This window comes from Vipera ursinii, assembly GCF_947247035.1.
Source record: "Vipera ursinii genome assembly, chromosome: 6".
NCBI classification, from domain to species: domain Eukaryota; kingdom Metazoa; phylum Chordata; class Lepidosauria; order Squamata; family Viperidae; genus Vipera; species Vipera ursinii.
Genome location: NC_139515.1, coordinates 19,794,237 through 19,803,579, shown reverse-complemented (window position 1 = coordinate 19,803,579; position 9,343 = coordinate 19,794,237). Strand labels below are relative to the sequence as shown.

The 9,343-nt window shown below is 42.4% G+C and overlaps 1 protein-coding gene across 4 annotated transcripts in view; it reads left to right on the top strand.

The window, feature by feature from the left end:
- The first annotated feature begins 1,315 nt into the window (after positions 1-1,315).
- PLXNB2 (plexin B2) overlaps positions 1,316-9,343 on the top strand; it is a 376,688-nt gene continuing 368,660 nt past the window's right edge. For 3 of the 4 annotated variants that reach the window (XM_083365660.1, XM_083365663.1, XM_083365662.1), the window contains exon 1: positions 1,316-2,174. The gene's annotated coding sequence lies outside the window, so the exon portion shown is untranslated. Of the gene's footprint in view, positions 2,175-2,314; positions 2,481-9,343 lie in introns of those variants that run through there. The other variant, XM_083365661.1, reaches the window with a different exon arrangement.

The window sequence follows — 9,343 nt, the reverse complement described above, 5'->3', positions numbered from 1 at the left end:
TCTTCTTCTAATAGATGTATTTCTTAAATAACCCATTCCCAGTGCATTCAATTCACTTTTACAAGTCTCCTCACACAGCCAACTCCTAGGTGTGTCAATATACTGCATGTACCTTTTGTATACATAGGCACTATAGGGTGAGGTAAGTGTTGACACTGTAATGTCATGACCTTGAGATGCAAAACAGGTTTTGTGCTGTGTCATTTCATTGTCTTTTGGTTATTTACAGACACCGATGTTTAGAGACTGACAACAATAGCTGAAGCCCTATCCTGGCATAGAAGAACAAGTTATTATACTTATGGAACAGGAACAAACTACCCCAAAGCTGACCAGTCTTTTTACCATTAGTAGGAATGCTGACAACTTTTATCTATTTTATCTTCCTAAGACGTGTTGTGTGAATACTTAAGTAACACTCAAAATAACAAACTTTCTAACTCTTTGCCAATCTATTGTATTTAAAATATCTGGTAGGTATGCAAATATCACAGTAGATGGCACCACTAGCCAACCTTGGCTGACCTTGGAAAACATAAGCTGGATTGGATCAGTTTGATAGGTTGTTAAACAGGGGACCACAAAGAAATGAAATCCCAGATCTGGGAAATAACAAAGAAACAAAGGAAACAATGATACTGGATTCCTACACCAGCTGCTCATTGGGCTCCCAGGAAATATTATCTGATGAAGTCTTTATTATTATTTTTAAAAAAACAATAGTACATCTCCAGGATTATTTTTTTTCCAGATACAGATCTTTACATCCTGGAATTAAAAAGTCATCATTAAGGAGCAAGGAAACTGCCTAAAGGTGATGGTGGTGGATAATTTGTAACTTCACAACATATGGACAGAAATTTTCCATGTACTTCTGTGCAAATTTCTACGGACAGGAGTACAAAAATTCACAGTGCCGTTAGGAAGCATAAAGAAGAAAGCAAGTCACACTTAAAACTATAATATTTTGCACGAAATGCGGGGTGGTGGTGGCGGTGTGTGTGTGTGTGTGTGTGTGTGTGAGAACGCTTTCCAATTTTTTCCAAACACCAATGTGCTTAGGAGGAAGAAAGGTACTCAGCCTTTCCTCAACCAGCCGCTTAGAGGAGGGAAAAGCTAGCTTCCCAGCCGTCTGGTCAGAAGCAAACTCTGAGGCCCTACAGCAGGGGTCTTCAAACTTGGCCCTTTCATGACTTGTGGACTTCAATTCCCAGAATTCCTCAGCCAGCATGGCTGACTGAGGAATTCTGGGAGTTGAAGTCCACAAGTCATGAAAGGGCCAAGTTTGAAGACCCCTGGCCCTACAGGTCCCAATTCAGGTTTCCAGAGCCAAACCGGGCTGACACTCAGGCGGCCCTCCTTCATCTGGCATAGCGGCGCTTCCCGGCACCGGCAAGCCGAAGCCTGAGCGGTTGGGCAGAGAAGCCCAATGAGGCGGAGAGGGCGGAGGGAGGGGGAGCGAAGAAGCCCCTTCCCGGCGCGCGCTCCCTGCCTTTTCATCCGGAGATTCTAAGTGGCGGCTAGCGAAGACCCCACTTTCTTACTGAGGCGTCGGGCGCTAGAGGGCGGGCGGAGAGCTTTCCTTCTTTCCCAAGCTGCTTGCTCGGCTTTGTTATTTCTTGCCCCCCCCCCCCTCCCTCCCCGGCCTGGTCCCTCCATTTCCTGTCTGGCTTTGTGCGGGCGACGGATATGGGCAGCAGCCTCTTCAGGTGTGTCTGCTACGGGCTGGTTTCCTCCTTTCCCGCGGCGGGGCTGGCAGGAGGGCGCGAGCAGAGGCGGGCGCTCCGGCGCATCATGTGACCAGAGCCCCTTTGCTCTCTCTCTCTGGCGGCTTGCCTCGTATTCCCGCCCGCCTTCCTTTTCCTTTTTTTTTCTTCTTTCGGGGAAGCCGCCGCCGCCGCCGCCGCCGCTTTCGCTCCGACTTGTGGAGGCGGCTGTCTCGGCTCCAAAGGGCGGCAAGCTGACCAGCTCGCTCCCTCTTGGCGACATGGACAGCCCGTTGAGCGCGGCGACGACGACGACTGCCGGTCTTTTCGGCTGCCTCCGGGAGCTGCTCGGTTGAGGCGCAAGCCGCTCGGCTCCAGTGTCGGGCGGCGGCGGCAGCCGAAGAGAGAGCCGCGCACACAAAGGCGCGCCCGGCTCGGCTCGGCTCCTCCTCAGTCCTTCCAACTTGGGTAAGTTTTTTTTCCTCCCTCCCGCTTTCCCCCCTCCCTCCATTTTCGCTCCCCCCTCCTTTTTCACAAAGGGAGGCTCCACCTGTTGAAAGCCTGGAAACCCCTCCCGGGATTGCTGATTTGCTGATCCGCCGAGCAAACATACAAGCCAGCCAGCCAGCCGGCCTCTCTCGGAAGCTCTCGCTCGCCGCTTTCCAATTCCGAGGACGGCTTCCAAGTCGGTGTGGCCCGCGCTCGTCTGTTCGCTGGAAGGAAGTTCGGAGCTTCGGGACCGCTGGGAGGCAGGCAGGCAGGCAGGCAGGAAGGGTAAAGAGGACTTGATTTCTCTCTCCCCCCGTCTCCCCCCGGTGTATTTCAGTGTGGCAATCGCCGCTCCTTTTTTCCGGCTTTTCTCGAAAGAAGAAGCGATCGCCCTTCCACGTTTTGGAACGGCAGATGGTTTCCATTAAGGGCAAACTCCTGGCTTTCCCCGCCGAACTTAGGTGGCTGGCGGTGCTGCGATTAAAGCTCGTTGGAAGCATCAGGTTTAGTTACGTGTGAAACTTTCCCAAGGTCTGCGGTGGGAAAAGAGATTCTCCTCTCCCCCCCCCTTCCCATCGCGCCTGTCACCACTGAATGCTTAGGGAAGAGGATTGGATTGAGGAACCGGGGACGGCAAGAAGTTTTTCAGTTCCTTTTTCAGAACCGGGGAAGAAAAGATTTCTTTCCTAGAGTTTGTGCCTGTGGATACTTTCGGCATATCGAGCTTTGGTGGAGCAGTGGGCTAATGCCTCCTTAAGTAACACCAGCTGCCTGCAATTATTAGTGCAGGTTCGCGTCCCACCAGGCTCAAGGTTGACTCAGCCTTCCATCCTTCCCAGGTAGGTAAAATGAGGACCCAGATTGTTGGGGGCAATAAGCTGACTTTGTAATAATGCCGCTTGGGGTGTGTGTGTGAAAGCCCTAATAAGCAGGCATATACATAGAATGAAGGCTACTGCTAAGCACATTGATTTGTGCTTTAGATTGTAAGCCGCCCTGAGTCTTCGGAGAAGGGCGGGATATAAATGGAATTTTAAAAAAAAGCTGATGTTATCGTGCCTTAGAATCCGCCAGTGATAGAATTACACACACATTCAGCTCCCATTCATTCCTTTTCCTTGCTGGTGGGAGTCATTTTTTTGAGCAGCATTCAGCCCCTTGGACTTGAGATCTCTTGCCCCTGTTTTGACACTGTCTTGAGATTGAAGGCAGATTGGGGGCTTGCGTTGGGGGAAAAAAAGGCAAAGGTTTAAAACTGGCTCATAAAACAGTTCTCTTATTTTGCTGAAGGGAACTGGGCTCCGTACTCAGTTTGTGAGTCACTCAGTTTATTTGCTTCAGAACAGGGTAGTTTTTTGTCTTTGGGGGGTTTTCCTCTGCAGTTATCCAGGTGAGTCTTCCATGCGTGAGATTGTGACACCTACAGTTTGTATGGAAAGGTATTTCACTGGCTTGGCAGTTAACTAGCTGCTAAAGGGAAGATAACCCTTGTAGGACTAGGGTACACATACTACAAAATCAATCTCTGTGCTTACTTGAATATTTTATGCCCACACCAAAGACAGACATTAATAACCCATAGTGGAAGTTTCATCCACTAGGTTTTATGTTCTACTCATTGTGTCTGAAATTCAGCTGTCTAGGTGGCTTAGAAATTTGGATTGTTTCTCAGTTGCTTTCCCAAAAAATGAAAGGCAGTTACTCTCTTTAACTTATGCTTGCCTGATTTACCTGGCTAGATTCAAGTTTCTCTAGTATCTCTTCCCACAATCCAGCATATCAGCACATTTTGTGGACAAAAATTGCTGGCTCTCTTTTATTCCCTTTTTGCAGCTATACAAATATTACAATGAAGCAAGGTGCTTTTAGAGCAGCAATCTTGCCATGGTGTAGGTAGTTGCACTTTGGACAGGCTTACTCAGAAGCATACCCTGTTGAACTTCACATATGGAACTCCCAAGAAGCTATGACAGGCATGTATAGGATGAACTAGTTTAGTATTCCCCACCCTTCTTTGTGTTTAGACATTTTCATGTTTAATTTTTAAAGAACTTTCCTCTTCCTGGTAAATTTTGGATTTATTCCTAACACAGAATTTACACGGTAGCATCCTTCCAGAGGGTGATTGCCAAAAAGTGATCAGTGGGTTAGAGTCTAATTGCTTCTCACATGCTGGGCTTCGAGATCATGACATAGCAAGGTTAAAAATACAATTTAGTGCATAATTGAAAATAGTGCTAGCACAACAACTCCACCATAAAAAAGGAGGAAAAGCCTGATTTTGAAGAGAGAAAGATGAGACAAGTCACTGGGAAACTGGGGGTGATGAGATAATAGCGCTTCTCCTTTGGGTTACAAGCTTTTGTGATAAGAGTAAAACCTAGGGATGTAAATGCTGAAACAATAACTGGTTATAGGTTGTGGTCTAGACTTAGTCATCTTGAAATCAATGGAACTTGTCCAGGGCCTTTTTATAAATCTGAAAGACATAGGGCACTGTGTCCATATCAGTACCAGCCCCTCCCCACTTGCTTTGCGGCATCCAATATTGTATATGTGCATGTGTGTTAATTTTAGTTTAATATTTTCTCCATTGAAGAAGTTGCTGAGTAACTGAGAATGTGTGGGAAAGACTTTAGTAAAGTAAAGGGACGCGGTGGCTCAGTGGGTTAGGACACTGAACTTGTCGATTGGAAGGTCGGCAGTTTGGCGGGTTGAATCCCGAGTGCCGCGTAGCAGAGTGAGCGCCTGTTACTCGTCCCAGCTTCTGCCCACCTAGCAGTTCGAAAGCACGTAAAAATGCAAGTAGAAAAATAGGGACCACTACGGTGGGAAGGTAACAGCGTTCTGTGCGCCTTTGGCGTCTAGTCATGCCGGCCACATGACCACGGAGACGTCCTCGGACAAGCGCTGGCTCTTCGGCTATGAAACGGAGATGAGCACCGGCCCCTAGAGTCGGAAACGACTAGCACGCATGTGCGGGGGAACCTTTACCTTTACCTTTAACCCAATATATTGCAATACAGTTCTTATCACTGTGTTTCAAAATATTTCTGTTGATGCCTTGATGTTGATCCATCTTCAGTTTCAAATGGAATATTTTCATCAGGACCCACTCTATAATTGAGATTACAGCATTTGCTGCTATTCTGCCCCTCCACCTTTAGAAGACTTTGAATTGACCCCATGGTTGAGCATCATTTAATGCTATTCTGGAAAGTTCTTTGCACTGTTTCCCATTGCAGAATTCTGGGGCAGATATGGAGAAAATATAGGGTACATTTATAGTTGATAAATCTTGCTATTTGAACATCAGCTATTTTTATTATTTCACTTTCTAACATATAGGCTTAATGATAAGTAAAAGAGATGGTTTGCTTAAGGATCTTTCTTGCTATTCCCTCTATCTACTAATTATTTTCTGGTGAAATCATACAGAATAGACCAGGGGTGCCAAGCTCGCAACATCATGTGATGTATCGTGACTTTTTTGCCTTTTCCGGCAATGGGGTGGACGCAGTTTTGCCATGACACATCCGGCCCGTGGGCCTGCAGTTTGACACCCCTGGTATAGACAGATAAGCTAGGTTCACACTGGTATTTTTCTTGTTTCTGAGTTAACACATTGTTATTATGGTTTGTAAACCTTGTTTTGCTAATATGTCATGTGAATCCTGCCAATAAAATAATACATTCAGAAATATGTAATTATGCAAACCTTGCTTTAAATGTCATATATGTACAAGGATATAGTTTAGGAATATGGATATAATAATTCCTTACAAGGTATAAGAAAATTGTTGAAATGTCTTTGATGATTCACTGATATACAGGAAGTATGTCAAATTAGAAAGTGATTGATTTTATGAAGCATTTCCTTGATTCCTTTCATGATTTCAAGACTACAACAAATACTAGTTGGATTTGATTCTCTCACTACACCTCTTCAGCTTTGCTTAACTTCCTACAGCTTTGGCTCAGAGTTCATTTGGGATTGCTGCCTAAATATTAAAATGGTAGGTTTCTTGCTAATTAATTTGGGCCCAATCCACTAGGATTTTGTTTAAGTTGCATTTAAAGTAATAGAGGCTGGAGAGAATGATTACTGTTCTCTTGCCCAAACACTCCTCATTTCTACAGGTGGGATATATTTATTATTTACTTTGGGGTTTTTTTTAAAAAAAGTATCGTACTATTTCCCAAAGAACATAGACATTTAATCATATAAATACTTGAATAAAGGCATAAATTAAAACAAGTACTAGAACTTCCAAATAAAGATCAGGATACAAAATTCAAAGGACCAGGAGATTAATAAGGAGCAGGAAATTGACAGGCCACCAGCCATCCCAAGGGCTGCATTATATTTTTAGACTCCCATGCTAATTAGCAAAACCAGGTCTTAATACTCTGGAAAACCTGAGTGGGGGCTCCTGTGGGTTAGAATATTTCATAGGGCTGGAGCAGCAACTGAGAATGTTCTCCTCCTATATCCTTCTAGCCAAAACTCCTTGGCTGATGGGAAACACAGCTTGTCTAGCTGGGATATGTTAATATTAATTGGGACAAGACTGTTCCTCTGGTATTCTGGTCCCATGCCATGAAAGGCTTTAAATGTCTAACACCTTCAATTGAATCCAGAGGCAAACTGGTACCCAGAGCAGCTTGCGTAGCTTGTGTTATATGCAACATCAAAGGGGCACCCAAAACTGCTCGCACTGTTGTAATTCTGCACCAGTTTCAGCTTCCTGATACTCTTCAAGGATAGTCCCAAGTAGAGCACATTGCAGCAGTCCATCTCAGAGATGGACAGGGTATATGATTCACTGAGAGGAGAGCTTCTTGATCCCAGAAGGGATGTAACTGGCACACAACCCAAAGACCAATAAACAAAGACCCAACTATGACTTCCACCTGTACCTCAATCAAAAGTCATGAGTCCAGGAGCTGCCTACCCATAGTCACTCTGTCTTAGTAGGGTTCAGATGAAGCCTGTTATCCCCCATCCAGGCTCCCTCGGCCCTATCAGGGCACTGAGAAAGGATATCCATAGCATATTACTTTGCTTTTAGTTTTAAAGGGAGCTGAAATGAAATGAAATGAAATGGGTATTAATACAGATCGAGCAGAAAGGGAAAGAAAGGATCCAGTTGGCCTATACCAACCTACAATCAGGCAACAATTTTTACACTCAATTTATATTGTAGATTTTGTTAAAGTTAGGCCAACTCCATTTAAAATATTTTGTAATAATTGTAGGGCTTTATCACTTGTTTGGTCCTGCTTAAATTGGGACCTTCATTTTGCTCTGTAAGAGGGACTTTATTCATGTTGAGAATGCTGTGGCTCATGTGTGCAAAGTCTTTGTGTATTTTTTTTGTGTGTGTCTACCTATTTGATTATAGTTGCAAAATGGATTTGTTCTCATTATGAACTCTGCTAGCCCTTGCCTCAAAGTTCTATTTGTATCTTTAGGACTGCAGTCATTTTAACACTTTCCTAGGAATAGTCTCCATTAAACTTAACAGGGCTTTCTTCTTGGTAGACCTATACTGTAAATCTCTTTTAACAATCTCTGATCATTCTTATGCCTCATATTTTGCAGTAGAATAGAATGTCCAAGTACAATGCAGACTGTTCCTTACATAATCACAGAGATTTTTTTTAAATGATTCTTTGTTGTATGGCAAACTAATGAATTTATCTCTTCACTCTTTACACACAGTTTCAACAAGGTTAGGGTACTAGATCAGTACCAGTTGCTAGCAGTTTGGACAGCAAGTCGGTTATGAACTTGCTGGCTTCAAGCTTATAAATGTGCAGTATTTCAATGCCCAAGTTAAATGAAAATTTGGAGGAAAGGAAGACTTTTTCTGCTGCCATTAATTGAGATTCAAAAATATTTTCTTAATAATTAGTGGTTATTAAGATTTCTAGTAATAGATACAAACTATTAACTTTTGTATTACAGATACCTATTAAAGATCAGTACAAGGATTGTATTAACATACATAATATACAAATGTAACATGTCAAGTTATTTAATCATCAGGGCAATATTTTTATTTACTTTTTTAAATTTATCCTTGCAACTAATGCATTTGAATATGGCCAATTTCTTCCATGTAAACTATAACATCATGCAATAATAGTACAGTTTTCTTTTTTCTTTTTAAAATTCTTCCACAATTTTTTAAAATCTTTCCAGTTTTCATTTTCTTTTTGCTGAAATTTCTTTTTTTAACTCTTTTGCAAGAACAGTATGTGTATATGTACTCACACCCACACAGATGTACATAATAGGAACAGAAGTGATTCATTCATAAAGATAACTAAATAATTGAGAGAAACACTGTTCTTTCTCATTGCAGTTCATTATGATGATGTCATAGATCCCTGAAAAAGATTTCCTGAAAATCTTGGTAAGGCAAGACAATAAACATAACTCTACAGATAATTTGTCCCACTTTAAAGTTCACATAGATTCAATAGGAACTTTTTCATTACTCTGACTTCACTAGATAGTCTGATTGAAACTGTAGTTTCTAGAGACTTACCTTGTTGCTTGGCTGTTTAACATTACTTTTTGACATTGTTCATTCAATAAGCTTGATGTCCAATAATTGTTAGATCAGAATTTTAAAATAGCTCATTTAGTATTTTAGCTGGATTAGCAACATTGCTAGGAAGTTCATTCCACATACAGTTCTGAAAAGGAGGGTCAAGCTAATTTTATATAAAATCTGGGCATCAAATAATGCGTGCACCTTTTACACTTTGTTTTTGCATTAACTGGGGTTAAAAATTGTAAATCAACTTAGAGTTTTGGTCATCAGATAGGGAATGAGAGATCCCTACCTAGAATGGCCATGGCTTTGGTTGTGCCTCCAACAGTTTGATTCTTTTTCAAAATTAGGTAGAAGAGTTAATTTTAGAAAAGTTGGTTTTAGTGATCTCATCAAATCTACAAACTGTTAAGAAAATTTGTGCCTTTTAGTTTGGAAAAGTAAAATTGTGCAGGAGGATGAATTGGTGACATAAAGCAAAATAAGTATAATCGGACATAACTGAATGATGGGTAATTCAGCAAAGCACTTTGTATATGAGAGTTTTCATGATTATTATAGCATTTTAATTTTCCTTGAACT